The sequence below is a fragment of the Rhipicephalus microplus genome, chromosome 2, assembly GCF_043290135.1.
Source record: "Rhipicephalus microplus isolate Deutch F79 chromosome 2, USDA_Rmic, whole genome shotgun sequence".
Lineage (NCBI taxonomy): Eukaryota > Metazoa > Arthropoda > Arachnida > Ixodida > Ixodidae > Rhipicephalus > Rhipicephalus microplus.
The window spans coordinates 232,963,991-232,986,885 of NC_134701.1; positions in this window are offsets into that span (position 1 = coordinate 232,963,991).

Genomic DNA, 22,895 nt, shown 5'->3' on the forward strand with positions numbered 1-22,895 from the left:
AAAGGCATCGTCTCGATGCTTTAACTAAAGATGAAGGTACAATAATAATGCAAGAAAGTACAATGAATAAATTACGATACAACAATAATACAAAAAAACACTGTTTCAGTTTGTTAACACGCATGAAACGGCTTGAGGCGTGCGACATGGACGACGTCAGGTCGCGATCGGCGTCGTTGAGAGTTCGTGATGCCGTCGGGGACAACCTCGTAATCAAGTGGGCCGAGACGTCGAACAACCCTGTACGGTCCGAAGTACCGTCGCAGAAGCTTTTCACTTAGTCCACGTCGGCGTATCGGCGTCCACACCCAAACACGTTCACCGGGCTGGTATTCCACGAAGCGTCGTCGAAGGTTGTAACGGTGGCTGTCGGTCGTTTGTTGATTTTTGATACGGAGCCGCGCAAGTTGTCGGGCTTCTTCGGCGCGATGAAGGTACTCGCTCACATCGAGGTTTTCTTCGTCGGTGACGTTGGGTAACATGGCATCGAGCGTCGTTGTCGGGCTCCTTCCGTAGACCAATTTGTATGGAGATATCTGCGTCGTCTCCTGCACCGCCGTGTTGTATGCGAAGGTCACATACGGAAGAATGGCATCCCAAGTCTTGTGTTCGACATCGACGTACATTGACAGCATGTCGGCGATCGTCTTGTTAAGCCGCTCGGTGAGGCCGTTGGTCTGTGGGTGGTACGCTGTCGTCCGGCGGTGGTTTGTTTGGCTGTATGCCAAGATCGCTTGAGTTAAGTCGGCAGTGAATGCCGTTCCTCTGTCGGTGATAAGGACCTCTGGGGCGCCGTGACGTAGGACGATATTTTCGACGAAGAACTTAGCTACCTCGGATGCACTGCCTTTTGGCAGGGCTTTTGTCTCGGCGTAGCGGGTGAGGTAGTCGGTGGCTACCACGATCCACTTGTTTCCGAAAGCCGACGTCGGGAACGGCCCCAATAGGTCCATACCAATCTGCTGGAAAGGTCGGCAAGGTGGATCAATTGGCTGCAGAAGTCCCGCTGGCCTTGTCGGCGGTGTCTTGCGTCGCTGACAGTCCCGGCATGTCCTCACATAACGAGTGACGTCGGTGGTAAGACGTGGCCAGTAGTACCTTTCTTGTATCCTCGCGAGCGTGCGAGAAACACCGAGGTGCCCTGCCGTCGGATCGTCGTGCAGGGCCTGCAGGAGTTCTGGTCGCAGAGCTGAAGGCACCACAAGGAGATACTTAGCCCGAAGCGGTGAAAAGTTTTTCTTTTGTAGAAGACCGTTTCGTAGAAAAAAACGACGCAAGTGCGCGCTTGAATACCTTCGGGACTTCGGCGGTCCTGCCTTCGAGGTATTCTATTAGGGCCTTAAGTTCCGGGTCGGCCCGCTGTCGTTCAGCGAAGTCGTCGGTAGTTATCATTCCCAAGAAGTAGTCGTCATCCGGGTCGTCGGGTGGTGATTGGTCGACAGGCGCACGAGAGAGACAGTCGGCGTCGGAGTGTTTTTTTTTGCCGGACTTGTAAATGACAGTAATGTCATATTCTTGAAGTCTCAGGCTCCATCGTGCGAGGCGACCTGAAGGGTCCTTCAAAGTGGCTAGCCAACACAAGGCGTGGTGGTCGCTCACAACTTTGAAGGGCCTGCCGTAGAGGTATGGGCGAAATTTCGACGTAGCCCAGATGATGGCGAGGCACTCCTTTTCTGTTGTGGAATAATTTGCTTCTGCTTTGGATAGCGATCGGCTGGCGTAACTAATAACCCTTTCAAGTCCGTCAGCCCTCTGCACAAGAACGGCGCCAAGACCTACGCTGCTTGCGTCAGTATGTATTTCTGTCTCGGCGAATTCGTCGAAATGGGCAAGTAACGGAGGCGTCTGGAGGCGATGTTTAAGCTCCTGGAAAGCGTGTTCCTGTGGCGTTTCCCACTTGAACTCCACGTCGGCCTTGGTAAGGTTAGTGAGAGGATCGGCGATGCGGGCGAAGTTTTTCACGAACCGCCTATAATAGGCGCACAGGCCCAGAAATCGGCGCACGGCTTTCTTGTCAGTGGGCGGCGGGAATTCGGCGATGGCGGCTGTTTTCCGTGGATCAGGACGAACTCCAGACTTGCTGATAACGTGCCCCAGAAACAAGAGCTCCTCATACGCGAATCTGCACTTTTCTGGCTTCAGTGTAAGTCCGGAAGTCTTGATGGCTTGAAGTACAGCTTCAAGGCGCCGAAGATGCTCGTCGAAACTCGAGGAAAACACGACGACGTCGTCCAAGTACACAAGGCAAGTCTGCCAGTTCAATCCTGCCAGTACTGTATCCATAACGCGTTGAAAAGTTGCAGGCGCTGAGCAAAGGCCGAAGGGCATCACCTTAAACTCGAAGAGGCCGTCCGGTGTTATAAACGCCGTCTTCTCTCGGTCTCTTTCGTCGACTTCGATTTGCCAATAGCCAGTCTTGAGGTCCATTGACGAAAAGTACTTGGCGTTATGGAGCCGATCAAGTGCGTCGTCTATTCGTGGGAGAGGATACACGTCCTTTCTTGTGATTTTGTTCAGGCGGCGATAATCGACGCAGAAACGTAGGGTCCCATCCTTTTTCTTCACTAACACCACGGGGGATGCCCATGGGCTGTTGGACGGCTGGATAATGTCATCCCGCAGCATTTCATCAACTTGTCTCTTGATGGCCTCACGTTCTCGCGTCGAAACCCTGTACGGACTCTGACGGAGTGGTCTGGCATTTTCTTCGGTTATGATGCGATGTTTCGTGATTGGGGTCTGCCGAATTTTCGATGACGACGAAAAGCAATCTTCGTATTGCAGGAGCAGGGCCTTGAGCTGTTCTTGCTTATCGTTCGGAAGTCTGGGATTGACGTCGAAAGCTATGGGAGGGGCTTGGTTCCTCTGAGCAGGTTCCGCAGAATCGGCGAGGGTGAAAGCGCTGGTGGCTTCGACAATTTCTTCGATGTATGCGACTGTTGTTCCTTTGTTCACATGTTTGTACTCATTGCTGAAATTTGTGAGCATAACCGTTGCTTTGCCTCCCCGCAACTCTGCAATTCCTCTTGCGACGCAAATATTTCGGGTGACCAACAGATGCTGACTGCCTTCAACGACGCCTTCGAAGTCAGGTGATTCAGGAGCGCCGACTGAAATAATGACGCTTGAGCGAGGCGGAATGGTGACTTGTTCTTCCAGCACATTCAAGGCATGGTGTCCAGACGGCGTGCGCGGCGGTAGTGCTTCTTCTGTGGATAACGTTATCGACTTTGTTTTTAGGTTGATGACAGCACCATGGAGGCATAAGAAGTCAATGCCAAGGATGACATCTCTCGAGCAACGCTGTAGGACTACGAAGTCTGTAGGATAAATACGGCCGTTAATGGTGACTCTCGCTGTGCAGATTCCTGCAGGCGTTACGAGATGACCTCCGGCTGTGCGGATTTCAGGGCCTTTCCAAGCAGTCCTAACTTTCTTTAACTTCGCGGCGAACGACCCACTGATGACAGAATAGTCGGCTCCAGTATCGACGAGAGCGGTCACATTGTGGCCGTCGATAGGAACGTCGAGGTCGCTAATTCGCCGTCTCGCATTACAGTTAGGGCGTGGCGTCGGGTCACGGCTGCGTCGGCTTGTTCCGCTGCTTCCCTGTTGCGTCGTCAGGCCACCTTCGGTAAGTGAGCTTTCGCCGTCAGGGCTTTGCCTGTGTGGCGTTGTGTTCGGAAAGCTCCGTCGCGGCGTCGTCGTCGTCGGAGGATCTTCGGTAGTTCGTCGCACAGCAACCGCACCTCCACCGGTTGCTGCCCTTAGTTTCCCGGATACGGGCTAGGAGACCGGCCCCGCGTTGGGCCAGAGTACTGTCGGTGGTGCGGTGACGTGCGGCGGCTGGGCGACGGCGAACGCGAAGGGCTTCGTGGTGTCCACCGAGTTCCTGTCAGGTAGTCGGCGATGTCACGTGGTCGTTCTCCTGGCTGTGGACGCGGTGCGTTGACGGCGAAGCCACGCAGTCCCATCTGTCGGTACTGGCAACGGCGGTATGTGTGTCCGGCCTCGCCGCAGTGGTAGCAGAGCGGGCGATGGCCAGGGGTGCGCCAGACGTCAGTCTTCCTCGGTGCACTGCGCTGGGCCGCTGGCGAACGGTATGACGTCGGTGGGGGTGGTGGCGGCGGTGGCGTCTGTCGACGGAAGTTCGATGGGGCGGCGTTTTGGCGTGGACGGGGAGGAGCGTTGTGGCGCAGTGCAGCGGCGTAGCTCATAGCTTCCGGCTCGGGCAGCGGTGCGTGGGGAATTTGAAGCGATTGCCGAACTTCTTCTCGCACAATGTCGGCGATCGAATCCACTTGAGGCTGCGCCGAAGGCAACAGCTTGCACAGCTCTTCCCGCACGATCGCTCGGATCGTTTCACGCAGGTCTCCGTAGTTACTGACTTGAGCAGCAGCGCAGTCTGCAGTCAGGCGACGATCATACTGTCTGGTGCGCATGTCCAGGGTCTTTTCAATAGTGGTCGCTTCGGCTACGAATTCTTGGACGGTTTTCGGTGGGTTTCTCATCAGCCCCGCGAAGAGCTCCTGTTTGACCCCTCGCATGAGGAAACAAACTTTCTTTTCCTCAGGCATGTCTGGGTCAGCGTGACGGAATAGGCAGGTCATCTCCTCTGTGAAAATTCCAACCTTTTCGTTTGGTAGCTGAACCCGGGTCTCGAGTAGAGCAGCGGCCCTCTCTTTGCGAGCGACGCTTGCGAACGTTTGAAGAAATGCGCCGCAGAAGACATCCCACGTTCGGAGCGTGGACTCCCGATTCTCTAGCCAGGTCCTTGCGGTGTCTTCAAGGTAGAAGTACAAACGACGGAGCTTTTCCTCGTTGTCCCAGTGGTTGAGGGCGGCCACACGGTCGTATGTTTCTAGCCAGGTTTCCGGGTCTTCAAACGATGAGCCATGGAACGTTGGTGGTTCCCTGGGTTGATGAATGACGATCGCGGGCTGCGACGCTCCGGTTGTCATTGTCGCTGCAGTCGAGGTCATGGTCTTCGTCTTCCGCGCCTTGTCTTGTAGCAGGCCGTACTCCGGTGGGAGACCTTGCTGTCGGCGGCTCGTTCGCTGCTCTTGGTTGGCGTCGGTGTCTTCTCCGCGAAGGGGGCTGGGTTCACGGCTTGACGGGGGCGTCCGGTACATGAACGAAGCAGCACCTCCACCAGATGTCACGGGGTCGTGACGTGGCCAAAGACAGAAAACTTCGTGTTGGGATTTAACTGTTTATTTGGGCGAACCTGTGCCCGGTAAAGGGAAAGTTTAATTACAGCAGCAGTCTTGCACAGATAGCAGTCTCGGACTGATAGCGGCGAACGCAGCGTCGGCCTTCGATCAACAACTGACAAGCGGCGAAGCGCGTCGGCATTTATACTCCCGCCGTCGCATGTTCTAGTGCTATCGCTGGCGGCGGCGTGCGTTCCAGAACAATCTGTACCATTTGCACAGTGGGCGTGATCTTATCGAAATGATCTACTACAGTCCGGAACCCTCTAGAAAACTGCAGGCGCGGTTTGCGCTGAGAATCGTGTGGTGTTTTGGGACGATAACAAAAACTTGGGAAATGGAACGTGGCAATATAATATACAACCATTCAGTTAAGGGCTCAGGTATAAAACATTGGCGGCATATCTACGTGCGTGGCTGGCAAAGGTTGTCGCGACGACCTTTTCCCTTAAAGCAAAGTTACTGAAGTCACAGAAGGCAGTCACTGATAGGTGGCAGCACCACTTAGTTAGAGTGACCGTATATGCCCCCTACGGGAGCAGAGTATAGCACATAGGTCGGCCATATTGCCTGGTTAGCAACAATATTTACGCGGCGAAGCCGTTCTTTGTTCTCTCAGACATCTTGATTAAAGGGACCGACAACCGACTTTTTTCGATCCAGCTTTTTCCTGCGCGACAGACAGCTTACCCTTCGTAGTGATCGTAGCTGCACTAGTCAATCCCAAGAGCTCGTGGTCATTTTATAAGCAGCATTTTTCGACCTGAAACACTCTGAACACGCTAATGTCTTTTCATCCGGCAACGCTTAGTATTGATGGTGATGCCGATAGCCTTCTTGGTGGCTTATGCATGCTGTAGTTGTTCTTATTTCGCAGAATTTCCTGGAACTATGCTTAACTACGTTTATTTTGCGCTTTAGGAATATTCGTTTTGCCATTACAATAAGACGGTGTGGCTCTATAGAGCTTCTCTGCATTTGTACCGCGTCGCCAAGCCAAGTAATTGAAAACAGAACTGCGCATATGTCACTCAAAGGCAAACTTTGATGCGTACTACTAACGCAAGCTTATACGTATACATTTATAAAATATTATATTTGCTATAAAGAATCAAACAATATTACAGTAGTACTCAATAAATAGTTGACCGTGTACATTAACGCATGGCCACGTGACAGGGTATTCATGATTATGTTTTTGCCACCAGAGATGCCACAGGCCAATTTTCGCGATTATCAATGAAGAAATAAAAATAAAAATCCACTTCTCACGAGAAAAACGGGGTTGGTTTGAGTCACTCCAAGGGACAATCTTTCCATCCACGCAGTCATCTCAAGTCATGTTGTGGGCAGTTGTGGGTCCCTTTAAGCGTGTCGCCGATTTCCAGTCGACTTGGCTGGCGGGTCAACGACCGGCGAAGAATGAAGAATGCCCTGCTTTCGGGACTGTAGAGTGGGAGTTCAAAAACATCTTCAGGGGTGAGGCTATTAAAGATGTGGGTCTGTCTTTTCCTTATATGCACGTGACAGCCTATAGTTCATCTTTTGTCAACTGCCCACTACTTCATCCTTGCAAACAGCGCACTACGCCCCATCACCGATCCACCACTTCACCAACCATAAAGCAAGTACTGTGGAGAAGTAGCCAATATAAAATGCAATATGGTCATGTACTTGTATCCAGGTGCACGTTAAAGAACCATAGATTGTCCCACAGTGTCCATGCCTTGTTTGTACGTGACCGCGTATAGTTGCACATTTGCAAACGGTTCACTACTTCGTCCTTGCAAACATCCCACTACACCCCATCACCAATCCACCACTCCACAGACCATAAAGCATTAGAATGAAGGTGGAACGGAAGCGACACATAGCTGCCATTTACAAATAATAAAATTTCTTGTTTAATAATATACAGTGTTTCTCATGTTTTTGATGATGTAGTGGGCGATATTCGCGGATGATTCATGGTTTAGCGATAAAACCCTCCAGCGGTTCTTCCCACTTATCATTAATTACTCCGTGCATATGCTGTCATTTTTTTAGTCTGTTTGGTAACGCAAAGCGTGAAGGCGAAGCGTGATGCCGAACAAGATGCACCACCACTGCCGTATGGTCAAGTGGCGCCAGCTATGGAAGGTAAGCAACAACTCTCAAACACAAAATATAGGCCCTCCGAGATTTCAGGAGTGTCCCACCGAGCCTACAACATTAACTATGTCAGTAAGCTTTTCAAATTTGTTGCTGAATCCACCCAAATATTTTGCAGTAGGAGCTTAAGTACATGAATTTAAAGCAGATGAAAGCAACAGTTCGTAGATAATGCCCTACGGCGTGCACGACGGTCACTTGATAGATTCCAGGTGGACGGTAACCACTTTCGGCGGTGCAGCCTGTGCACCAGCTTCTCCGCAGTGCATGGTTGCTAGGGGCGTTAGAAAACAAATGGCTACTCTTATACCTAAAGGTAGCATCTACAGTGACTCCAGCTTTTGTGAAACTTAGAAAACACCCTTTTGTTTCGGTCATAGCGTCGCATTGCCAGCACCGCGTAATAAGCACCGTGGTCTTCACAATTACGTGAAGGCATTTCAAAAATAAACTAACCCGCTACCTTACGGCCCCATACTGATGTCGCGCTAAAGTATGCCTAATATTTGTTCTTTGATTGACAATGTCAGCAGGTATGAACGCTGAAACTATGTCAAGATGACTGGTCACATTGGAACGACTAGAAATTCTACTGAATTTGGTGACACACAGAAAAACAGGAAAAACGATGCGCGCACGCACGCACACGCACGTGCACGCACACACGCACACACGCACACACACACACACACCAAAATTTCTCCGTCGAAGTGTCTCAAGAAAAACTATCGCCTTTAATCGCACCACAATCAGGAGTCACTTGATGTCCCACAGGCTTGTAGACAACCGTAGTTTTGATCCCACACAGTGTGGACCCTTAGCAGCTCCGACGCTGAACCCCTTCGCTGTCTCCCAACCCTGGCTGTGTAATTGTGACTGCTAACATCGATGAGCATATAAGGTTCTTCCTGGAATCACGTCCACAAAAACAGACTGTTAGTGGCTCATCTGCCTCCTAAATCTTGTTCATTCTTCTTTCGTAAAACTGAAGTAAATAGTTTTTACAAATATGCAACACCTGCTCGAACCTAAAAACTTCTTTACAAAACTTCTGTAGAAGGTGTAGCACAGATAAACTGTGAAAAATCGCCTAATGAAAAGAACCGCCGATGCTTAAGAACATGAGTTCTATTGAAAACTGATCAACTGGAACCTTTTCAAAATTGTTTTAATTTACTTAACAGAATCCAGCTGGCAAAAGAATCAATAAATTTTGAACTTCTATATTTATTGTATTGCGCCATAAGTGTAAAGCAGTAAAACAGAGGGAACAACATAAAAATGATATCTTACAATCTACCTTATTTTCTCGTCAAAATATAGCCTGTTTAGACTCTTAGACCCCGTCTATTTTTATTTTGTGAGAACAATAGGCCCCCACGAAATATTTAACGGAAAATATTTCTACAAAGTACTCACAATGTCTCAAGTGACCGAAAGTGCCATGTATATCTATATAACACTCGAAATAGTTTTCGGAACAGCTGTGTGAAAATGGAAAAACCGGGAGGTAAAAGAAGCTTAGAGGGTGGCCTCACGAATGCTGAATTCTAGCACAACTCTGGCGTTCCGCGTGTAAATACTGTTTATATTGATGGAACGGAATGCCCTACAGCTTAATAGCCACACAAATAGTTTGATTTGTTTTTTTTTTGGTTCAGTGTCAGTTTCAAATAAATAATTCTTTTTGTGTTTTCACTAGTCGTGCGAAACAGCCAGCTGCAGATGTGAACGCGTGAATGTCATTCCGGGCTGCCACAAGGCACGCTTCCTTAATGCAAGTGCGATTCACCTACTTTTTCTCCTTTTCCCGCCAGCTGCAGACAGGTGCGTATGATTCAAGGGATTCGGAAGAAAATCCGAACAAGCGTGTGCCGTCCACTCACGGCCATGCAGGCGTTTTCTATTTTGGGACAGCGGTGGTGGCGTGTTCTCAGCGCTCAAGGCGTAGATCGATTTAACTGGAAATTGGCGGCAAAAGATTCAATGTAATATCAAATATTTCATATCTGAGCTTTCGGCAGTAGCTTTACGCGCGTCGGAAGCCTACGCAGAAAATTTTGTTGCCCTACTCTATAAGTTTGTGCACATACGAATATTGAACAACTGGATGTGGTACGCCAGTACACGTCAATAAATGCGCGCCTACATTCGTGTACATATCTTTCCATACAAAGGGCATGCATACAGATGTACGCGGGAATGTAAATATCAGGAGAAAAATGTTACAACACAAAGACACATATGCGTGTGGAATAACACAAGTAAAGAAGAAATGGGTTTGCGTTTTCCTTTTTTAAGCGTTGGTTCTTTTCGCGAGATTATGCTGAATGGTATATGTAGTCGCAAGCCTCTCTCAGAGCTGAGGTTTCTACATTTGCCATTCTATTTCGCACTAAATATTGTCACGACGCAGAAACCGTAGCAGTTGAATGCAGGAGAACTCATAATAATTACACCATAACACTGGCAAATTGCTCTTCTTCTTGTTCTTGTTGACCTTGTGCCTCATACTCACTGTGGGAGATTGGCGAATATTTGAGTGGTCCTATAAAATCTTATTCAGTTTTTGAGTAAAGGTATAAAATGAAAATGTTACAAATTCTAGGACAAAAATTTTGATTCTCACTCAAATGTACCGTCTATAAAGTTTTGTATTAGTAACAGATGATAACCTAGATCAAAAGTTTAAAAAATAAGAAAACTTATGCGTATGTCGACACAGAAGGAAAATAATTTGTTTGTTTGTTTGCTTGTTGCCTGTGTGTATTGGCAAACACCCACTCTTGGGGAGTGGCTACGAGATCTTGTAGTAGCCTATATGTGACACACTGATTGAGAGCTTATTGTTAATAGAACAAAATTAATAAAATAATAGAGATAATGATAAACAAAAAAATTAAAAATGAATCAATTGGAGAAAAGTAGAGCTAATACTATATTAGAAGACCAAAATTTGGAGTAGACCAGACATTTGAGTTTATCTCACCTGGTGAAAATCTAATGATTGTGTGACTTTCATTCACATTATCAATCATATCACAAATATTCGTCAAAAATATATTTAAGCAGTCGTTATATTGGCATGCGCTTAGATTCTTCAATAAAATTTCAAACGGCAATAAATAAGTTTCTGTGGCAATATCCCAAGCCAGAGCCGCTAAAACTTAGAACATTCTCTGCAGTTAAGTTTAAGCCTATAGTGAGAAACGGAACAACTTGAAGTCTGTTTCTAATTATTGAATAGTTCCTACATAAAACAACATAATGCTCTATTGGTTCTGTTTCTTCGCAGAATGGGCAAAGAGGAGATATCGCAAGACCAGCTCTGTGTAAATAAAAGTATAATGGAAAATAATCACGTGCAAACCTCGTATTTCTATCTCGCTGCGTGTGCTCTTTGTTGTTCTTTTGGTGCTGCACATTCAATGCGGCAATATCTATACTTGCTCTCACTCCAACAATCGATTTTGGTGATCATCTCGTCTGCGTTCGCCGGCTTTCGTTGCAGATATTCTGCATAAAAGAGAAAAAAATATTTTTTTTTTCGTTACAGCAGGATTCGAACCGAGATGTCAAATATGCACAGCTGCCGTGCAGTCACTTATCTATTCTCAGTTGCCGTCAACCAAACTAACCCCTCTGAGTACCCATTCTGACTAGCTGACCAAGCCCGGCAACGCACAGTTTCCGGAAATGGTCAGTTAGTGAGAATGGTCTACAATACCCAATTAGGAGAAATTAGCCTTCCTTCGGCTTGGCAAACTGGTCTTGAATCTTGATTTCTTGACTAATATAAAACACGCTAGCAACGTGTACTCTGCTGTTCGAGCAAATGTGGTCACATATTACCGAGAAATTTAGTTTGGGATGACGCTGTGGTCTCTACACTATTGACGCTGACTGCACACTCCTACTTACTTATTACTTTGTTACTTGGCAGATTTCCTCCATCTGTTATATCGGTGGTATGCAAGGTGACTCTCCTTGCCAGCTGAAGCTGCTGTTTGTTGAATTGGTGTTGCACATGAGTCCATTGGTCTTATATGGCGCAATGCCAAAACGAGAAAAAAGACCTGTCGACCACATCGAAGCAGCAGCAGTGTCGGGATTCCCTTTCGTCATTTGATCACTGCCCCGCGTTCAACGCACGTGTCTTAGATCTTTTCACGTGGATCACAAATGCATTTTATTGTACATATACTTTCGTTTTAGTGTACATGAATCGGCCTATGCATGTAGCGACTTGTGTGGGTTGAGTAACAAATCATTCAGAGCGTCTCGCTATGCAGTGCGCTTATTTTGAGGTATCATCTCACTAGCTGCTATACTCTAAATAAACAGCTAACTGTTGCTGCTCCACATTGTCTTGTTGTCGTGCTTATTAAAAACGTCATGCTCTATATTTTTCAATGATTCCTGAAAACAAATCTGGAGTGTATGTGTATAGTGTAGTGTGCGATAACATTCTTTGCGATAGAGTGAAATAAAAAAAAAGACACGCAAGGCCGGCGCGGAAGGCTCTGCACAGTCACAGCGAAAGCTAGCGGCCTTTCAGAGCTTATTGTAAACACTCATTGGGTAACTGCTGCAAGCACACTTGCTTGATGTCTACTAAGGCATTATTATTAACGATGTCTGAGCAGTAGGCCGGCATTCACTATGCTATCCTTCGTCATTCTTCTGAGAAGTGTGGTATATCAGCTAAACACTTTCACGAAACTGCGTGCCAGTTGTTCATGCTTTCGTTGACGACAATGAGTAGTTATATCCGAAGTGGGTATGCGCCACAGTTAATAGGGGAACAATAACAAGCTTTTGTGATGGTTTGTAGCATTAGACGGTCCACTCGTTACACTATTCGCACTGTGCGACGACTGGTTGTTCTTTCGCTGTTGTAAAATGCTTTATAAGTCGTATTAACGCGATTGCTTTCCCGACATCAAGCCTGTCTAAGGCAAGTTTGACAGAATATCACAAGCACTGGTGTAGCTTAGTAGTAGACTGCTGGGATGGCATCCAGCGGACCCGGGTTCAAGCCACACTGTGTCAGCAATTTCGCACGATGTGGTTACGCACACTGGCGGCAGTGGCGGCGGCGGTCAACAACTGCGCGTGGGCCGAAAAAGTATCTCATAACAGCTTTCGCTGTAACATGTTAGCGAGATTCACGCAGTGCATAATGTTAGCCAAGTCAGCAAGGCGATTGCAAAAGTCACTTGCTATACCAAAGCGCATTCTGAATGTCGGCTACACATTTGTTTCAGAGATGTGAAAAGTGCAGATGCTTAAGTGCATCTAACAAGAAAATGTGGTCTGCCAAGGTGCCGTAAATTGCAGCAGGTAGCGCTAGTCACAACTTTTACAATTCTCTCGTTAATTTTTGAACTGAGAGTTCAGTTACACTCAATGTCCTCGGCTCACTTAGCCGGAGCAATGACCTCGCTTCATTTGTCTTCTGTTTCTCTAATTCTAAAGTGTGACAAGTGTGAACAACCGTCATAACTGTTACATGTTTTTATTTGACTAACATTCTTAAAATGGGCACGGTGCAGAAGCCGACGTGAATTGATCTTACTTTTTTTTTAACTTGACTCTGGCACTATGCACGACCTCTCTGCGTCTTCTGTCACGCGGTGGCGTCTGACGTTTAGTGTGCCTCGTATGCTTTTTTAAAGACAATAGTCTTTCTTGGTGTACTTCAACGTGAAAATATTGGTTTGTCTGTCTGTCTGCCTGTACATTTGCCTGTTTATCCGCCCCAACGATACTCCAAACAACACCAAGAGATACCCCAAACAGCCAACCCCATCCATAGCACCCACCAATATTGCTCAAGTTTCAGAGTTCATACTTGTGTGATTTTCAATTGAAAAGCAATTATTGTGCATATTTTAGGCACCATAAGAACTCGTCAATATTCTGCAGGTGGGTCTTCATAGGGAATGCATACATAAGTAATACTAAGGACTGTAGCATTTATCACGCTGCGCTGGCAATGCAACTCTGTAAGCTCAAAAAGGCAAGTGATTTCAACGCTTTGGTAAGACGACAATGCGGTGGCACCTGCCCGTCGCTTTGCGCACAACACCTTATAGCCTCTGAAACAGGCATGCACGCCTTCCTTCGTTTTCGAAGATAACTGCCAGATAGCGCTTGTGTCTAACGTGCCTCAATGCGCTAGTTCGCCTTCGCTGCATGGATGAAGACTTTCGAACGCAGCGCCTCCAGAACACAATTCATCAATTTTCTAGTGCAGGACATCAAATAAACGTTTCATTCACTCTCCCCGGACGCATGACCATGGTCTTTCGATGACATTTGCAGTGAAACATGCAGGTATGTGGCCAGTGGTTTCTACTGAATTTACTTTTTATGCTTTCTATATATAGGTGCATATACATATCTTGAACATAACGGCAATGGCAAAAACTAGCCAAGAGTGTCCATATAATTGCTATCGCAATAAAACTGAAAAACTCAGCGCCTACCTTATAAGCGGGTTTTTAGAGTCGGCCCCCAGAACCTGAAGCAAGTCACTTGGCTCTGTTCGAGCTAACCATATAGATTGACGAGTGCTTCTAGCAACAAACGTCTAGTAGATGTCTAGTGTGAAAGAACAAGTTGCGCTAGCATTTAATTAACACTTAGCACGAGAAGACGAGGTTCACGATTTTCAAAGTTCTGCACAATTAGTTTTAAAGACACACTGTTTATGCAACAGACGTAAATAATTTTGTGACTCTGCCTATCCACGCTACAGGTAATAGGAAAGCCACAGAAAGCAATTTCGCGCAAATATTGATTCTTATTGCAGTACTGAATTTTACTTCAGTGGCATGTTGTAGCTGTTATTGGGAACACCGAAATCGAAATATATGAGAACGCGTAAGTTCAATTTCATTCCGACACTGACCAGTGAGATGGTAAAATTGAGGCGTTTCACGGCCGTTTTTTTTTCAGCGTCATATTTCAGCATTGCCCTGTTGGCGTGGTGAGAAAATCCTGAGCCACAACTCCATTTCACGCTCCAGTCAATGGCTTCATCCAAGCATTATTCACGAGAGGATCGAAAGGTTGCACGTTATATAATGTGTAAATAGGTTGAACGTCAAGGCGCAATCCCATGTGTCCCAGTGTTCGAAACAAATTGTTTCACAGAGCACAAAAAAATTGGGTTGCATCGCAGTCAAAGTGGCTCGCTCCATCTTTTATCGTGGGGCACTTTCAATTTTTTTTGCCCCACCGTGGTGGTCTATTGGCTAAGGTACTCGGCTGCTGACCCGCAAGTCGCGGGAGGAAATCTTGGCTGCGGCGGCTGCATTTCCGATGGAGGTGGAAATGTTGTGCTTAGATTTGCGTGCGCGTTAAAGAACCCCAGGTGGTCGAAATTTCCAGAGCCCTTCACTACGGCGTTTCTCATAATAGTATGGTGGTTTTGGGACGTTGAAACCTACATATCAATCAATCAATCAACACTTTAAATTTTTAAGGCATACACCATACTATGTCCTAGAGATTTGGACATTTTAAATGGGGCCCTAAGCCAGCTGCTCCTTCAGCTGGGGCTAGCGAAAGTTTAATTAAATCTCCATATGGCCTGAAGGTGAGTCCGTTTACTGCGGTGTTTTGAGGAACAATCGCGGCCGTGTACCAACCCCCGTGGTGAGGACCGGAGGCACGGACTCACCTTACGCGCACAAAACAATACGCACACGAAGTATATTGCCATCACGTTAGCACCGAAGCTCTGGACTCGAGGGTCATTATCACCGACTCAAACGGTACTTGCCGTAATTTCAAACAGGGGTACATTCCGTACCTAGCATACGAGGGTTCGCTATGCAGCCAGTCCCTAGATGCTCCCACGTACCGTAAGCGGTTTTCAGGGCTCTATCGCATATGGACCTCGTTGTTTATGAGTCGGCCGACGCCGCTGCACACGCCCTCTTTCTCCGGGCAACATCTTCGTCCCCTTACGATTCGGATCTCGAACCCAATCTCGCTTACACTTTTAAGGAGGTCACTCAGTTTTATCGATTCGGTCGTCAAATTTATTGCAGACACATAAGGGCCTCGCGAAGGCGGAGGAGCAGACCGTTCTTCGCGTTTATATCAAAACTTTTTTGTACCCGGCTATTCCGAAACACTTCAACTCTGCTTGCATAAGGAGCTGCCCGCACTGTGAGGTCAATTTCTGTGACATTTTCATCACGGTGAGGGCGTCAGAACATTTCCTACTTCACCGCTATATTCCCAACACTTCTCTGGGGGACTGAGACGCAACCCTGTTTGAATGCTCGGATCTGACGGCCACACGGGCCTTGGTTGAGTATGCCCGAGCTGCAGCCGACGCCAGTGGGCTCGCGTCAAGGGGTGCCCTCCTAGTGTTTGTACGGGTTGCCCCCTTAAGGACTGCTCCCCACCCTCCCTGTATACAACTTAGAGAATTAAATGTTTTTTCCAGCTCCTCTATGTGCCCTCAACACTGGACACCACAGCGTTCGATGGCGCTAAACGAGTCACGTCGTTTAATCAACCTGTATTACCCTTTCACAATACAGGCCCTCACCTTTTAAGTGCGAAGCCTCACATTCAATCAGACTGCGGATCTAGACTGTTTTATGCCCCGCCGCGGTGATCTAGTGGCTAAGGTACTCGGCTGCTGACCCGCAGGTCGCGGGTTCGATTCCCGGCTGCGGCGGCTGCATTTCCGTAGGAGGCGGAAATGTTGTAGGCCCGTGTGCTCAGATTTGGGCGCACGTAAAAGAACCCCAGGTGGTCGAAATTTTCGGAGCCCTCCACTACGGCGTCTCTCATAATCATATGGTTGTTTTGGGACGTTAAACCCCACAAATCAATCAAATCAATCAATCTAGACTGTTTTATAAGACAAAAGTCACACACATAGTACTCTCTGCTGCCTTGGTTGCTTGCCGCATTTCACTTGCACCCGCCTTGACGTCCTCTACAACACTGCCGTCTTCTCTTGTATGTATGTTGTCATCTGTAAGCATACGTTTTGCAGCACCACAGATAACGGAAAAAAGAGTGTTTTCTATAGTGAAAGAAACGCCCCTTCGTACGGTCATCGGACTGAAGATAACTGGGAGCAAATACGCATAATACCGCCACAAATGATCGCCGTCGTAAGGCGTGAGCACAGCGTGTAGTCTTGCCGTAAATAATAATAGTTTAGGTTCGACACGAACCACGGTACGATTGTGAAAAACGCCGTAATGGGATGGGGGGAGCTTCGGAAATGTTGGCGATCCGGGGTTTTTTAACGCCCGTTTAAAATTAGGCGGCGCGCGGGTGTCCAGCACTTTGCCAGCGCTGAAATTTATTTTATTTATTTTTATTTACAGTATACTGCGGTCACAAAGAACCATGCAGGTGGGAAAATATACAGTTTTATATTTACAAGCACAAATGGAGCCGTAAGGCACACAAGCTCACAGAAAAGGGAAACAAAGCAATCTTATGGCATATCTAGAAGTATTACCAGCGCAGCCTGTCAGAATAAAAAAAAATAATACAGTTCTCAGGAGAGTGACGCACACTATAAGAAGTATAAAAGTAAACAAAAAAGAACTCTTCCCGGAATATGTCGGGTGCGTAAATGCAGTATTTGCAAATTATGAAGTAACTCCGCATCAATAAAACACGTAGTGAAAAAAAACTACGAAATGGAAAAGTGGAAGTGATGAACATTCACTGGTTTACTGCATTTCTAAATCCATAAGTAGCGCACTTTCAAATGCATTTGCAGATTTTAAAAAAATAATATTTTCAGGCAGCGAATTTCAATCGGAAATGGTTCGTGAAAATAGAGGGTACTTAAAAAGATTAGTGCGCGTTTGATAAGGCAGTAGATTATGTGCATGTCGATTTCTCGATGTACGTCACAAAAATGGCTGAATGGCACGTGACAAAAATGGTATGCGCATTCACAATAACTCTGTTGTGATAAAGCATAAATAAAAATTTGTCTTGATATTTTCCTGCGCTGCTCTAAAGTTGGAATCATATTTGCCAGCATTAAAGATGATGGTGAATCTGTTCTCTTATAATTGTTGAATATGAAGCGTACTGCCCGCCTATGTATCATCTCGAGCCTATGCTTATCTTTTTTTGTAGTGGGGATCCCAAATTATGCTCGCGTATTCAACTTCAGGCAAAACCTAAGTTTTGTAGGCGAGAAGCTTTGAATCGGGGGGGGGGGGGGGGGGGGCGTTTTTCAGTCTGTGCCTAATTAGGCCAAGTTTGTGAGTAGCTGCTGTACAGATGTTTTCGATGTGGGAGGACCATGTGAGTTTGTTGGAGATCGTCAATCCCAAATATTTGTACTCCGTGGCTTTTTCGACGGTGTCAGCATTAATTTTCTACGTGTGCGAAAAAGGTTGTCTTTTATTGCTTACGCGTAGCAGTACAGTTTTCTAGAAATTCAGGTGTCGGAATTCAGGACATTGACCATGCTGTGCACCATTCGTGGATTTTTGCTAGACTAGAGTTTAAAGAAATTTGATCATTTTTGCATGTTATATTTTTGAAAATCAAACAATCATCGGCAAACAGCCTAATTTGCACATCAGGACACACAGCCGCGGTTATATTGTTCACATACATGAGAAAAAGAAGTGGTCCTAAGACGCTTCCCTGAGGCACACCAGACGTAACTGGCAAGCGCGTGAATGGGTATCCATACACATAAACAAACTGAGTTCGGCTGCAGTTTGACTGCAGTGAATGCGGCTGCAGTATTGTGCTATAGGGATTGCAGCGGCAAACTTGCGGGGTGCTGCATCCTCTTTCAGCCCCCTTTGTCTCTTTTTTTTTCATTGCAAAGCTGTTCAAAGCTGGAATAGTCAACACTACCGGTTGTTCTAGATGTCAGAATATGTTTTTTTACATTGAAAGCCAGCCAAATATTTTCAGGAGGTGGTCAATGGTATGCGGCCTAGAGATATTCCTAACTGGAAGTGCTTAGGCAGATGATATATATTTCAAAGGACAGCATTGACCTTATGGCATAGTGCATTTGAACCTCTCATTAGCGAGACACCAGTTTTTATGTTTAATATAAGAAGGTAGTCTTTATCATGTAATTAGATTACGCTGCAGAAACGCAGTAAAAAGGTGAGCACACCGTTTTTTAGCTAGAGTTGCTTAAGTAAGCACTAGTAGAACTATTCTACTGAAATAACCATGAAGCTATTACCTTGGCGAACAATGTCGCCACCACAATTTTCTGAGGAATGGCCTGAACTCCATTTGTTCCGAGGGATATCATCTTCGAGAAATGAAGCCGCTTTCTGCTTGACTGCCGTCAGCTATCCACCAGACCTACTTTATTCACAGCTATTATTCACCACTGCATCTCCGACTGCCTCCACGCACTTGTTCCGCTGATGAGCTGACAATTCAAAACGATCTTGAAGGTGAACCCATTGCCAGAAAATGCACTCATGGCACTACCGGGTAGCATAAGGGAGAAACCTGGATGCGACACAATCGTTTCCACGTAGGTTGGGGAACAGCTACGCGAAGTGTTTGACTGGGACCTTTTGCACAGCAAATAGTTCCGGTTCCGTTAGCTCAAGTGCGCATGCACCGAGCGCATCATACTCAAGGCACCATGTGTAGCGTTTAAGCATTCCAGTAGAACTGAGAAGAATCCAGCCACTTTGACGGTGCCAGATTGTTTGATAGATAAAAAAAAGAAGAGATATTGTGAATAAACGAAGCAATCACGAATGTTACGAGTAAAGTGTCCGGTTGCATAACTTGACGCTGGTGTACAGGAATACAAAGTTGGAGGAGGGTGAAGACTCGGAGAGCATGGCATAATAAATCGGTTCCAAATCTGCATGTTACACCACAAATGTAGTCGAAACACGATAGTTTTGCGTCTGGAGAGACTGAACAAAACGTTTACTTGATGTTCTGCGCAAGAAAATTGGTTAAGGGTATTCTGTAGGCGCTGCGTTAGTGTGCCTCGAGCGTGTAGCGGAGGTGAACGAGAGCATCGAGGCACGTTAGACACAAGCGCCATCTGGCAGTTATCTTCGAAAACGAAGGCGTGCAGCCCGCGGAGAAAGATGCGCGCCAGTCTCAGAGGTGGTATGGAGAGAACGCAAAGCGACAGACAGGTGCCACCTCCGTGACACCATAGCAAAGCGTTGTAAACAACTTTTTCAGCATCGCGTTGCACTGTCAGCGAAACCCGCTAAAACGCTACATTCCTTAGAGTTACTTGTGTGTGCCTCTTCTAGTATAAAGGCAGACATACAAAACTTTGAATTGCTGTTATGGCGCCTCAGATATGTGCAATAATTGCTTTTTTAATTGACAATCGCACAACTATGAACGCTAAACATTGAGCAATATTGGCGGGCTCTGCGAATGAGGTTGGCCGTTCGCTGCCGTTTGAGGTATCGTAGGGGCAGACAAACAGCCAAATGTACCGACAGACAGACAGACAGACAGACCACAATTTTTCCGTCGAAGGTCCCCAAGAAAGACTGTCGTATTTAAAATATACATAGAGAGGTGCTGATGCTCTCTAGGCAACGTGTTAAAAAGCGCAATACCCGCGCGTCCAGATTATGTTCGGGCCATTATCAGTTTTCTTGCAGCTTAGTCGGTGCCCGCTCAGAGGACGCTACGAAGAGCGGTGTCAGTCGTCTCAGCAGCAACGCGCGAGCTGCGAATTCTGCATATTATTGCTTACATGTGCAGCCAAGCTGTTTTGAAGCGAGGCTTTTTTGTTGACGTGCATTTTATGCTCTTCCATCGACGAAGGGGGCATCGAATTGCTCGGAAGTGTCTCAAACAGCTATAGACCAAGTTTTGTGCCAAGCTGCCATTCGTACCACCACACTTTTATGGAGCTTGACCCTCTCTTTAAGCTTCTGTGCGACATTGATAGCCTATAGCAGTGGCACTAACGTGTACTTACAATGTGTGATCTAGGCATTTTTCAAAGGATACGATTTCAACCACATATCACGCAGAAATCAAGGAAAGGGTGCTCCTTGGCGTGCCAAAGAGGCATGTTATATTTATGATTGCAATCCCCACCTAATTTCCGCACTGTCCTAAGCACTTCACATGGTGAAGTATACCTACTCTGTAAAAAAAATTACTCCAAGGGCGAAGTAAAACGATTGTCCTCTAGCGTCCACCCTAATCGCAGCGATTTTCGCTCCGGACATGAGGAGCAAAATGTTTGCTCCAGCTCACCGGAGGAGATGCGTGGTGCACCCGTAGGGCTTTTAACAGATATTTCACCACGGCTGACCGGAGCAATTGTGTAAAATGCTTGTCCTCTAGCGTCCACCCTAGTCGGAGCGATTTTCGCTCCGGACATCAGGAGCAAAATGTTTAATCCGGCTCGCCAGAGGAGATGCGTGGCGCCCCCGGAGGGCTTTGAACAGATATTTCACCACGGCTGACCGGAGCAATTGTTTAAAATGCTTGTGCTCTAGCGTCCACCCTAATCGGAGCGATTTTCGCTCCGGATATCAGGAGCAAAATGTTTGCTCCGGCACGCCGGAGGAGATGCGTGGCGTACCCGGAGGGCTTTTAACAGATATTTCACCACGGCTGACCGGAGCAATTGTGTAAAATGCTTGTCCTCTAGCGTCCACTCTGATTGGAGCGATTTTTGCTCCGGACATCAGGAGCAAAATGTTTGCTCCGGCTCGCCAGAGGAGATGCGTGGCGCACCCGAAGACTTTTAACAGATATTTTACCACGGCTGACCGGAGCAATTGTGTAAAATGCTTGTCCTCTAGCGTCCACACTAATCGGAGCGATTTTTGCTCCTGACATCAGGAGCAAAACGTTTGCTCCGGCTCGCCGGAGGAGATGCGTGGCGCACCCGGAGGGCTTTTAACAGATATTTCACCACGGCTGACCAGAGCAATTGTGTAAAATGCTTGTCCTCTAGCGTCCACCCTAATCGGAGCGATTTTCGATCCGGGCATCAGGAGCAAAATGTTTGCTCCGGCTCTCTGGAGAAGATGCGTGGCGCACCCGGAGGGCTTTTAACAGATATTTCACCACGGCTGACCGGAGCAATTGTGTAAAATGCTTGTCCTCTAGCGCCCACCCTAATCGGAGCAATTTTCGCTCCGGCTCACTGGAGGAGATGCGTGGCGCACCCGGAGGGCTTTTAACAGATATTTCACCACGGCTCACCGGAACAATTGTGTAAAATGCTTGTCCTCTAGCGTCCACCCTAATCGGAGCGATTTTCGCTGCGGACATCAGGAGCAAGATGTTTGCTGTGACTCGCCGCAGGAGATGCGTGGCGCACCCGGAGGGCTTTTAACAGATATTTCACCACGGCTCACCGGAACAATTGTGTAAAATGCTTGTCCTCTAGCGTCCACCCTAATCGGAGCGATTTTCGCTGCGGACATCAGGAGCAAGATGTTTGCTGTGACTCGCCGCAGGAGATGCGTGGCGCACCCGGAGGGCTTTTAACAGATATTTCACCACGGCTGACCGGAGCAATTGTGTAAAATGCTTGTCCTCTAGCGCCCACCCTAATCGGAGCAATTTTCGCTCCGGCTCGCTGGAGGAGATGCGTGGCGCACCCGGAGGGCTTTTAACAGATGTTTCACCACGGCTCACCGGAACAATTGTGTAAAATGCTTGTCCTCTAGCGTCCACCCTAATCGGAGCGATTTTCGCTGCGGACATCAGGAGCAAGATGTTTGCTGTGACTCGCCGCAGGAGATGCGTGGCGCACCCGGAGGGCTTTTAACAGATATTTCACCACGGCTGACCGGAGCAATTGTGTAAAATGCTTGTCCTCTAGCGTCAACCCTAATCGGAGCGATTTTCGCTCCGGACATCAGCAGCAAAATGTTTGCTCCGGGCCCCGCTGCGGTGGCCTAGTGGCTAAGGTACTCGGCTGCTGACCCGCAGGTCGTGGGTTTGAACCCCGGCTGCGGCGGCTGCATTTCCGATGGAGGCGGAAATGTTGTAGGCCCGTGTGCTCAGATTTGGGTGCGCGTTAAAGAACCCCAGGTGGTCTAAATTTCCGAAGCCCTCCACTACGGCGTCTCTCATAATCATACGGTGGTTTTAGGACGTTAAACCCCACATATCAATCAATGTTTGCTCCGGCTCGCCGGAGGAGATGCGTGGCGCACCCGGAGGGCTTTTGACAGATATTTCACCACGGCTGACCGGAGCAATTGTGTAAAATGCTTGTCCTCTAGCGTCCACCCTAATTGGAGCGATTTTAGCTCCGGACATCAGGAGCAAAATGTTTGCTCCGGCTCGCCGGAGGAGATGCGTGGCGCACCCAGAGGGCTTTTAACAGATATTTCACCACGGCTGACCGGAGCAATTGTGTAAAATGCTTGTCCTCTAGCATCCACTCTAATCGGAGCGATTTTCGCTCTGGACATCAGGAGCAAAATGTTTGCTCTGGCTCACCGGAGGAGATGCGTGGCGCACCCGGAGGGCTTTTAACAGATATTTCACCACGGCTGACCGGAGCAATTGTGTAAA